At 47.8% G+C, this 12019-nt stretch overlaps 1 protein-coding gene across 20 annotated transcripts in view; it reads left to right on the forward strand.

Moving 5' to 3' along the window:
• Positions 1-12019, forward strand: part of LARGE1 (LARGE xylosyl- and glucuronyltransferase 1) — a 634395-nt gene that overhangs the window by 42905 nt on the left and 579471 nt on the right. The window contains exon 1 of one of the 20 annotated variants that reach the window (XM_077948912.1): positions 6737-6957. The gene's annotated coding sequence lies outside the window, so the exon portion shown is untranslated. 20 annotated transcript variants of the gene reach the window in all.

Consider the following 12019-nt stretch of genomic DNA (forward strand, 5'->3'; position numbering starts at 1 on the left):
TTCTTGTTGAAAGCAGCGCACTTGGCCTCTCTCCATGCAAGCAGATTGGTGGCGAAGCCCCCCATGGGGAAGAACATCAGAATTCAGAAGAGTGAAGCCGGTTGGGAAAAAGGTACTCAGAACAAAAAACAGGGTGTCAAGATGAGCTGGTTGCTTATTGCCTTCATTTAATTGGCAGATACTTACTGAGTAATGCCCATGTACCTGATACTGTGCCAGCAGCCAAAGATACCTACTCGGATTAGGCACAGCATCTTCTATGAGAGAGGCCCGTGCTGTTGCGGAGGTAGCAGACATAGAAGCAACACATTCTAATACACTGTGGCGAGTACAGGACAGATGGTGTTTCAAGTTCACGGGTGACCAAAGGAAAGAGTGGTTAATTACTTTTAGGAAAAGGGAGAGAACAGTATTGGCTTTAAAGAAAAAGTGGTTAGAGCCAGACCTGGCAGAATAAGTCGATTGGAAAAGACATTCTAGCACAGCAGGGCTAGAGGAGCAAAGACAGGATGCCTAAAATGAAGGGTGGATTTGCAGTTGTTAAGTGGGAAGACTAGGTGTAGACTGGGTTTGAAGTCTGCTCTGCCACTTACCAGCTGGGTGGCTGTGGACAAATCAGTAAACCTTCCTGGGAGTGGTTTCATCATCTGTCAAGTGGGGATGCAAGATCCATGTCTCATGGGGCTCTTGGGAGGATTCCATGTTAGTTTAGTGTGCTTGGGAGGTGGCGGCCCCTCCTGAACATTACAGCCTTGAGACATCCCATTTTCTTTGATGTGCTGTATATAAGAAGAAAAGAGACGGGCGTGGTGGCTCACGCCTGTGATCCCAGCACTTTGGGAGGCTGAGGTGGGCGGATCACCTGAGGTCAGGAGTTCGAGACTAGCCTGGCCATCGTAGAGAAACCCTGTCTCTACTAAAAATGCAAAATTAGCCAGGCGTGGTGGCGCATGCCTGTAATCCCAGCTACTCGGGAGGCTGAGGCAGGAGAATCGCTTGAACCTAGGAGGCGGAGGTTGCGGTGAGCTGAGATCATGCCATTGCGGCTCCAGCCTGGGGCTCGAAACTCCATCTCAAAAAAAAAAAAAAAAAAAGAAGGAAAGAAACTAGGACTAGAAATGTCACTATGGCCAAGTATTGAAAGCATCTGAATATCACGCATCCTGATGATACCTCTGCAAACATTTACCCTCCCTCTTTTAAAACCATATCTTAAGCTGTCAAACACTCTTATCCTATTAAACACAGCCACCCATTGGTGATCCCAGTGACAAGTAATTGAATGTTAGTTCTGGAGTCTTTCCTGGGGTGATGGCTTGGAGAAGCCCCTCTTTTAAGGATTAGATTTAGAGGTAGAGGTAAATGAGTGTTGAGTATCAAAAAGAGCTGAGTTCAGCATTGAGTTAGATCTGGGGTCAGATTCTGGCCTTACCTTTGTTAGCCACTTGACCTTAGGCAAGGCACATCATCAGGTTCATGTTTAGTTTCTGCATCCATGAAGTTAACGTATTTATACATTGAGATGTAACATTTTCTCTGAAGAGCTGGGATTGAAAATTCCTTTGAGAAAGGAATTGCCTTTGTTTAGGAAAACAGTTTGGTAAGCTAGAACAGCATGTGCCAGATAGAAATACAACATAAGCTGGCCAGGTGTGGTGGCTCATGCCTGTAATCCCAGCACTTTGGGAGGCAAAGGCAGGCGGATCACAAGGTCAGGAGTTCGAGACCAGCCTGGCCAATATGGTGAAACCCCGTCTCTACTAAAAATACAAAAATTAGTTGGGCGTGGTGGCGGGCGCCTATAGTCCCAGCTACTTGGGAGACTAAGGCAGGAGAATCGCTTGAAACCGGAAGGTGGAGGTTGCAGTAAGCCGAGATCGCGCCACTGCACTCCAGCCTGGGCAACTGAGCGAGACTCTGTCTCAAAAAAAAAAAAAAAAAAAAAAAAAAAAAGGACAATATAAACCACATATGTAATTTTAAATATTTTAGTAGTCATATTTTTAAAAAGGTAAAAAGAAACAGGTAAAATTAATTTAATTATATATTGTATTTAGCCCAGCATAACCAAAATATATATATATAAATTCGTATGTTACACTCTTTATTTCATACTGTCTTTGGACTCTGGTATGTATTTTGTTTTATTATTTTTATTTTTATTATTTTTTTGAGATAGGGTCTTGTTCTGTTGCTCAGGCTGGAGTGGAGTGGCATGATTTTGGCTCACTGCAGCCTCTGCCTCCTGGATTCAAGCGATTCTCGTGCCTCAGCCTCTTGAGTAGCTGGGACTAGAGGTGTGCACCACCACGCCCAACTGATTTTTGTATTTTTATAGAGACACGGTTTCACCACGTTGGCCAGGCTGGTCTCGAACTCCTGACCTCAAGTGATCCACCCTCCTCAGCCTCCCAAAGTGCTGGGATTACAGGCGTGAGCCACTGTGCCTGGCCTGGATTTTAATTTATAGCACGGCTCACTTCAGAGCAGCTATATTTCAAGGGTTCTGTAGTATTTCCCTGGATCATCATATCGCATCCTTCCAGAATTCTAAGAAGTAATGATTTCTCTGATTTTGAAAATGGGAAAACTGAGGCATAGAGAGATTAAGAAACTTGCCTGAAGTCATACAATGAAGGTTTGAACCCAAATAACCTGTCTCCAGAGCCTGCTGTGCTAGTTTCTGAAAAAATACTGGAAAAATGTTGTTTTTTGGAGGAGACTTTGGGCTTCCATTTGGCGTAGACTGGGTAGTTTATACCTCAAATGGAGGGATAACCTTGACTAGATTGAACCTCGTGACAGTGCTAATGATAAAATTATACGGCCGATGCACCACCCAGGACACCATTATTATACATAGCAGGGCCTCCGTAAATGGTATCCTTTCCCTTCTCTTCAGATGCATAAAATCAGCTTTTTTTTTTTTTTTTTTTTTTAAAGGGACTTTCTTAGTTTTGTTTACTTCTGGATCCATTTCTGGTACATGGAAGATGCTCAGTAAATACTTGTGGAAGGCAGGGAAGATGCTTTGGAGTCACTGGATATGATGATCGCTCAGAGTTGTTGGGGCATCTGCAAACACAGTGGTACCATTAGATGATGGGTTTTGTAAAGACAGCCCTGGGTGAAGGGGGCTTATGTGGAGAGATGACCACCAGAGTGTTCAGATATGGAGTTCTTGCTCTGAGCCGAGGACAGTCATGAAGGCCAGTTTTTATGTCCCACGCCAATGCCTTTTTTTTTTTTTTTAAAGTACATTTGTATTTTATATTTTACTTATTTATTTATTTATTTTTTTAGTTTAAGTTCTGAGATCCGTGTGCAGAATGTGCAGGTTTGTTACTTAGGTATGCATGTGCCATGGTGATTTCCTGCACCTGTCAACCTGTCATCTAGGTTTTAAGCCCTGCATGCATTAGGCATTTGTCCTAATGCCCTCCCTCCCCTAGCCCCGCACCCCCCAACAGGCCCTGTTGTATGTCGTTCTCCTCCCTGTGTCCATGCATTCTCGTTGTTCAGCTCCCACTTGTGAGTGAGAACATGCAGTGCTTGGTTTTCTGTTCCTGTGTTAGTCTGGTTTTAAATAGAAGTATAGCATATTATACCAGCAGCAAAGCACAGAAAGCATAAGTGTGCAGCTTGGTGACTTTTCACAAAGGTAACACATCTGTATCACCAGCTCCCATAACAAGAATTAGGACGTTACCAGTACCCCGAGTGCATCCTCCCCCTCTCCCATCACTGCCCCCTGTGTCTCCAAGGGTATCTGCTCTCCTGATTTGTGACTCCATAAATTACCTTTGTGGGCCCACACTTTTGAGCAAATCCTAATGGTTGGAGTTATCATGGGGACTGGTATGGGGGTCCAGTTAGTTTCAGTCCTGTTTTATCCCCAGGCCTGGGGTTCTAACCTGGTTCCCATGTTGATGGCACAGATGATAAACTAAGGCCCACGGAGGCCATGCTTCCTGCTGGGTCTCACGATTAGAGAATAGATCAGTGATTCAGACACAGAGATTTCTTGCTCCAAAGCCTGCATTCTTGACCATCCTCTATGTTTTCTTCTATGACATTTTGTTCTAAAATCCCAAGATTGGGATATTTGGGTTGAGATCTTTGGACCGAGCCATATCTGGGAGTGGCTGCTGGAAAACTGTGGAGGAGGAACCCATAGCTCTGCATCCCAGATCCCAGATGCAGCATGCTCCTGGCCCCCGGGCACTGAAGGCTGTACCTCACCTAGCAGAAGTGACCTGGCTAGCAGAGCCCATTGGGTGGGGCTGCCGGAGGTGTCAGAGTGTGGGACAGGCAGGCTTCTCACTGCCCTGTGTTTCCCACCTCCACCTGCTGCTGACAGGTACTCTCAGGCACTGGCGAGGGAAACTTTCAATTAAACGAAACCAGGCGGCTTCCTCCCACCAAAGTGAAAATGCCCTGTGCTGCCAAGTGCAAGCTAAATTCATCGGTCACCTGCTCTGCGGCGTGAGGCATGGCTAGGGCTGCTGCCTGTCGGTTGCTGTGGAGTTTAGCACCAGTCACTGCTCAGGGGATGCAGCAGGCATGGCAGGCTGGGGAGAGCCGTCTCTGCTCAGCCTGGAGTCTCCTTGGCGTCGTTGGAGATGGGCATGTGTATTCAGGAGGAGCTTTGCTCTCTCTGTGGCACAGCCCTCTGCCCCCACGGTTCCCCAGTCAAGAGGGACAGGTGGTGGCTGTCATTCTGCAGTTGGCCCTGGCCACAGAGAGATTTGCCAACAATTCTGGGAGGGAGACACCCCCAGCTTCTTTGGCCCAGAGACTGCAGCTTGACCCATAAAGCTGCAAGCAGGCAGTTCCCCCAGCCTGGCTTTCTCTCCAGAATGGTGGAGGTGGGGTGTGGGTAGAGATACATATTATTACATGAAGGTCAGTGCCCCGGGTCTGAAATTTAATTCAAAAGCTCAAATAAAATTGCCCATCTGGAGGCAATGGCTCTTATAAAAATGAAGCCAGTAATATTTAGTATAATCCTCGTGAGTGAGTTGTTGAGTAGCTTATTCTTTGCTGGCCACTGGGCCTAACCTCATAGAGGGAGTGGTGTATCTCTGGAGCTGGACTGCCTGGGGAGAATCCTGTATCCTCTGCTTAGCCATGTCATCTTGGACGTTTTTCAACTTCGCCGACCTTCTGTAAAATGGGGATCGCAGCAGTCCCTGCCTTTTAGAGCTGTGTGAATTATTAATCCGTGGAAAGCACTTGGAATAGCGTCTGACATGTCAGTGGCTCCCCATACACATGTGTGTAATGTGGGCGGAGTCAGTTACAGTCCTCTGACTGATCTCCTGGGGTGGGTACTTTATTATTCCATGTTTAACAGACAAGGAAACTGAGGCACAGACAGGCTAAGTTACTGGCCTAAGTTCAGTAAGTACCAAGGTGGAATTTGAACCCAGAGGAACCTGACTCCACACTTTCCAGCGATTGTTGGGTGGAAATAGTGTCTCGCCCAAGATGTATTACCTAAAAATGAAATATATTTCAAAAAAAGATACCCCCAGACTCTAACACTTGCAGTAAAAACAGGACAAATACCCTTTATTTTGTAATCCATTTAAAATAATGAACATAGCTGCAGTTCGTTGAGCGAATTGCTGCGTTTCAGCAGCCACATGTTACATTGCCTTTCTGTTTGAGTCATGCCCTGAGACATTTGTGAACAAGCTGCGAGGTCAGATCAAAGCAGCGGCTCGTGTGCTCCTGGAAGAGGAGGTGTCCTGGGGAGTGAGGACAGTTGCAGTAGCCTCTTAGAGAAGTCAAAACCTGAAGACCAGCTTTCTATCCTTTGTCTGCACGAGGTTTCCTTGAGGTGAGGCGTGCCTGTGGTCCTGGCCCCTTGAACCTCTAACCTCAGCATGTCTTAGGTCCTGTCCTCGGATTCAGGCAGGCTGTAACAAAGGACCGAGTTAGCCAGGAAGGAAGAGGTTTTGCGTTTGACAGAGGTAGGATGCAAAGAGCGGCCTGTGGAAATAATGTACCATTTTCTCATTTAAGTTCCCTGAGCGGAGGCAGGAGAATAGAGGACAGGAGGAGAAGAATAAAGGAGGAGGAGGAAGGGAGGGAGGGAGGAAGAGAGAATACAGGCAGGTGGGGAGGAAGGAAGAAATGTCAGGGTTGGGAGGTGAGAGGAGAGGGGATGGAGCCACAGTGGAGGAGGAGGGAAGTGAAACCAGTGACTTGGGTTTGGCTTCTTGTGACATGGAGGGGAGGGCAGGGCAGGACCCAAATGGGAGGCAGATCCTAGGCCTGGTGGAAAGGAGGAGGAGGAGGAAGGATGTGAGGTAGCAGACAGTGGGAGGATAAAGAATGGCATGTGAATCTGAGAAAGGATCATACAAGTTTTAGTGCCAGAATTGGTGATGGAGCATTGTGGATGGGTAAACGGAGGCACGTTGTCGGCTCCTGGTCAGTGGTTGTTTCCAATGCTCTATGGTTGTGACATGCTGCCTTCCTGGGTGGGTGAAGAGGCTGGACCCCAGGCAGACGAGCACGCTGAGTGCCACCTGCTCCGTGTTTCCACCCGTCCTGTGTTGCCCGCTCACATCTCAGCTTCCCAGAAGGCCCCAGGAGGGACGTGGCCTTCAGGGCTTTCAGCAGGGGGCAGGAAGTGCTCCATCTGACACCATTCAGAACAGACTATACAAGTAACTCCACAGCATGTCTCATTAGGCCTGGAACACTCCAGCTAATTGAGGCGTGCCTTTGTCGTGCGCTGCTCATGCCAGGGGGGTTAAAAAAAGAAATACGCCTGATCCCAAGGGCCTTTTTTGGGCAGGGCAGAAATAATAAACCCAAATACAAAGTCAGGCCACCCAGGAATGAGGTGGTGTCCTCTGTCAGGGCCACCCAGCTCCAGATCATCTGGTCAAATCTGCACCCTCCTCCCGGGCCTCCCTCTTGCTGGGGGCGGTTCAGGCAGAGGTGAGTGGGTGTGCTTTCTGGTGAAAGGATCCAATTTTAATGTAAGAGGCTTGTTTGTGTGTTTTCCCAGCTAGATCACTTCCATGGCCTTTTTGTTTGTTTGTTTGTTTTTTTTGGAGACAGAATTTTGCTCTTGGCACCCAGGCTGGAGTGCAGTGGTGCAATCTTGGCTCACTGTAACCTCCGCCTCATGGGTTCAAGCGATTCTCCTGCCTCAGCTTCCCGAGTAGCTGGGATTACAGGTGTCCGCCACCATGCCTAGCTAATTTTTTGTATTTTTAGTAGAGACAGGGTTTTGCTATGTTGGCCAGGCTGGTCTCGAACTCCTAACCTCAGGTGATCCACCCGTCTCAGCCTCCCAGAGTGCTGGGATGACAGGCGTGAGCCACCGTGCATGGCCATGGCTCTTTACCATGCTCCAAATTCACTTGGTTTCTGGCTCTTCCTGCCAGTGTGCTCCATAAGACCAGCTCCCAGGGAGCTGGAGCCAGCCCTCAGGGTGCCCTGCACTTAGCGTTCAGTCTGTAAATTTTCATGGAACTTGCTTCATAGCTGTAGGAACCTCAGGTTCAAGGGCGTAAAGGATGTGCCCACAGCTTGTGTGTTGCTGGTGGAGTGGTGGTGTTGGTGGTGATGATGGGAATGGCGATGATGATGGTGGTGATGAAGATGGATAGCAGCTGCTGTGTATTTTCTCAGGAACTGTGTTAAATTCTTTGATGGCAAAGATCGTGCTAGAAATAATAAAAATAATGGATAGCATTGACTGAGTGTCTACTCTGTGCCATGGAAGGTTCTGAGCACTTTTGGTACATTGAACCTGAGAATGACTCTGTGAAGTGGATGCTGGCATGCCCATTTCACAGTGCAAGCAATGAAGGCAGTGTCACGTCAGAGTTTGCATTCTTACTGCTAAGCCACATGACAGTCAAGACAGTGTGCTCTGTGTGGAGTGACCAGCCTCTGTGGGTGGACCAGTGACTGGCTGAAAGGTTGATGTCAGAGCATGCTCTATTTTGGGTTCTTCAACTCGAAGGAACCCCCTCTGTCACCCCCACCTCCTGCCACCCTAGTTCCTCATTCCTTTCACCAATATTGTTTTCTTTTCTTTTGCTGATTTAGAAATAGACTTGAATTCCTGGTGCTGAGACCGTTTAGATGAATTAACACTAATCACCATTGCCAGTTAGCTATGAACTTTAGTGCTTCAAGGCTCTGACCTTAAATTTTTTTTTCTGAAGGTCATCAATTAGCTTTATTTACTTCATTATGGATTAGTAATCATTAGATGAATATTGCCATTTGTTCTGTGGGTCACCAGTGTGGTTCATGCAGTGAAAAAATCAAGTGTTTCAGTGAAAAGTTGCAGAGAGAAAGAAAAAAGGAGAGAATGAGGGAAGACAGAGGAGTGCGTGTGTGTGTGTGTGCGCGCGCGTGTGTGTGTGCGCGCGCGGGGGCGCTTGTGTGCCCACAGGGGAAGGAGGTTGGTAGTAGTGATGTTTAAATTAGCCTTAAAGTAAGAAGCTTGAAATTAAGGATAAAGGTCTGGTACCAGATGCTCTAAAGCCATCTGCTATTTACCTGGGCAGATTTCGATACCTCTCCTCTGTCCTTTAATAGCATCTCTGTTCTGACTTCAGTCCTGGTACTTGCCTGGATATATGGTAATGTGGCCATTTCCATGTCCTTCCAGATGGAGCACCTGCCAGGCTGAGTCTGTGTCTTTTGTATCCCGCTTACCTGACACAGTGCTGGCACACAATATGTGCTCATTAAATGCTTACTGAAATGACCTAGCACATAAAAGCTTTGTAAGACAGGAGGTTTATTTTACTCTGCCTGCTTTGTACTCTAGACACCCCAGGTATTCCTATTCTGATTTCTGTTGCTGCTATAGAGCTGGGTCAGCCTTAAAATGAATATAAATGTACTTTAATTTGAGCTAATGGGATATATGGAAACCACTGCCCATCTGAGTAATTTGTTTGTGCCATGAAATACATGTTTAAAGGTGCTCCTGAGAGCAGAGCATTCTGTTAGCAGGTGGAATACCAAGTTTTAAAAGAGGCGAGGGATGTGGGCTGCGTCACCACACCTTCTGAGTTCCATTCGAGATCAGACACTGTTCTGGTCCTAGTGGGTCAGGGCACAGATTCTGGATCTGGGTTTGAATCCACATTCTACCCCATACAAGCCTTGTGCCCTTATGCAAGTGATTTAATCTGTTTATGCCTCAGTTTTCCCTCCTGTAAAATGGGACAGGCCAGGCGTGGTGGCTCACGCCTGTAATCCTAGCACTTTAGGAGGCCAAGACGGGCGGATCACCCGAGGTTAGGAGTTCAAGACAGCCTGGTCAATGTGGGGAAGGGAAACCCTGTCTATACTAAAAATACAAAAATTATCCAGGTGTGGTGGTGCACACCTATAATCCCAGCCACTCAGGAGGTTAAGGCAGAAGAACTGCTGGAACCCGGGAGGCGGAGGTTGCAGTGAGCCGAGATTGCGCCCCTGCACTCCAGCCTGGGCAACAGAGTGAGACTGTCTCAAAAAAACAAAAACAAAAACAAAAACAGTCAGTCATGGGGATGTTGTGGGGTTAGGGTTGTTGTGGCAATAAAATGAGTTTGTCTGTAAAGCACCTGGAACCACGTTGATATCTGTCACTGGTATTATTTATTGTTAATGAAGATTTAGTGACTTCATGTGTAAAACCCAACCGTGTCAGTACCTGTCTTCATAGAATTGTGGTGAGGACTGTGTCAGTTTCCGAAGGCTGCCATAACAAACTGGATGGCTCAAAACCACAGAAATGAGTCAATAATGTCTCTCGGCCGGGCGCGGTGGCTCAAGCCTGTAATCCCAGCACTTTGGGAGGCCGAGACGGGCGGATCACGAGGTCAGGAGATCGAGACCATCCTGGCTAACACGGTGAAACCCCGTCTCTACTAAAAAAATACAAAAAACTAGCCGGGCGCGGTGGCGGGCGCCTGTAGTCCCAACTACTCGGGAGGCTGAGGCAGGAGAATGGCGTGAACCCAGGAGGCGGAGCTTGCAGTGAGCTGAGATCCGGCCACTGCACTCCAGCCTGGGCGGCAGAGCGAGACTCCGTCTCAAAAAAAAAAAAAAAAAAAATAATGTCTCTCGATTCCAGAGGCCAGAGTTGTGTTGGCAGGGCCATGTTCTCTGAAACCTGTGACCTTCCTGGCCTCTGCTTTGCTTTTCTTTGGCACTCTGGCTGGTAGATGCATTACTCTAAGCCCCTGTCATCACTGGAACTCTTTCTGTGTGTCTCATCACATGGCCATCATCTTATGAAGACACCAGTCAGACTGGGTTAAGGGCCCACCCTTCTCCAGTATGACCTCATCTTAACTGAATGATACCTGTAATGAACTTGTTTCCAAATAAGGTCACATTCTGAGTGGGGATAGGACTTCAGCACATCTTTCTGGAGGATACACAATTCAACTCATAACTAGGGTGAAATGCAAGACTCCACATGAAGTATTGAACCCAGAACCTAGAACAAAACAGTGCCTTCAACATCAGCAGTGTCTGTTGTTGCTTCTCTATCAGCGGTGTCTGTTGTTGCTTCTCTGTCCTCCTGATGGCCCTTTGCGGAGTGGCTTTGGGCAGTTCTCTGAACATCTTTGAATTTCCGTTTTCCATCTTTTCACTGTGATGTGGCTCGTCTTCCAGTGACACTGAATTATGTAGTTTTCTTGGTCTGCGTTGCCTCATCTCTGAAATGGGGAGAAAGGCGAGCCACCTCCCAGAAGGGATCCCCTCCCAGGATGACACGAGGGTGCGCACGTATGTGCTGGTGGTCTGGACATGCGAGTGCTTCCTATGTTTGCTACCTCCTTTTCTGCCTGGTGTTTTCTCGTCCAGTGAGGACAAATGGCTTTTGTCGTTCCCCTGCAAACCCCTGCACAGACCCGAGGAGGCTCCTCTTTTCCTTCCCATGGGGTTGGGAAGCTCAGAGGCATGTCCAGATGTGAGGAGGCTTCGATTTTCCAGACCCCTGGGTTGCTTTGCAGTCAGAATGGAAAATACATTTTTTTTTTCCCACTTGGGAGGGAGCTGAACGCATTTGCTACAGACAAGTCTAGATATCTATGGAAACAGTCCTAATTTTAGCCTTGCCATACTTAATGCCAACTCTGAGAGTGCTGTTTTGGGTCAGAGCCCAGGGAGTAGGGAAGGTGAGTAGGTCTGCAGGGGTCAGATCAAGCAGGGAGTAGCCAACCAACAGACAAGAGGAGGACACAGTAGAAATCTTAAGTGGATCCAGAGGGGCTGGCGCCAAGGGTAAGAGAGGGCCGGAATGATGAGCGTTGATCAGAAAGTCGGATTTCAAATGAAAGGGCCTCCGCTTCTTTCCCCCTTTCGCTCTCCCTGTCTACATTCTGCTCATTTTTGGAGCCTCGTTCATGGCCCGTCTTTCCACGTCCCCACTTTTGGAATCAGCCAGTCCTCCCCTGAATGCCTAGCATCTTAGAATTCGGTTGAAGTACTAGTGGCTGCCCATTTAGTTTGGCCGTTAATCCACGTACCTTGCAACCCCCCCTTCCATTTGATTTTGAGTCCTTCAGGGTCAGCCATGGTCATTGTCGAGTCTGTGTGCTGTGCCTGCCATGGGGTAGACATACAGAGAATGCATGATGAGTTGGGATTTGACATGAGAGGTGATTTCTGGTTGACCAAACCAGGGGGTGGGCAATCACTAGAAAGGGAGGAGTTTAGTGAGGAGTTTAATAAGAGGCACAGAAACGATTTTTGATGGGAGGAATCTGCCTGGTTGGGGGAGTGGAAATTGCCTGTAATTCAATTAAGGACAGGTTAGGGAGGGCCGTGGGCAAGAGGAGGTCATGGAGTGGCAGATGCTGGCTGGGATGGTGAGGGGAGAAGTGAGGGACAGTAATCGTTTTAGGCCACGTGGGGAGCATCAGCTAACCTTATTTCAGCCCTGTCCTCCCCACCAGGTGACCTCCTATCAGGAATCCTTGTAGATCAGACACAGGAAGACCCTTAGACATCATCTCGTCTTGAAGTGTGATAT

This window comes from Macaca mulatta, chromosome 10 (genome assembly GCF_049350105.2).
Source record: "Macaca mulatta isolate MMU2019108-1 chromosome 10, T2T-MMU8v2.0, whole genome shotgun sequence".
NCBI classification, from domain to species: domain Eukaryota; kingdom Metazoa; phylum Chordata; class Mammalia; order Primates; family Cercopithecidae; genus Macaca; species Macaca mulatta.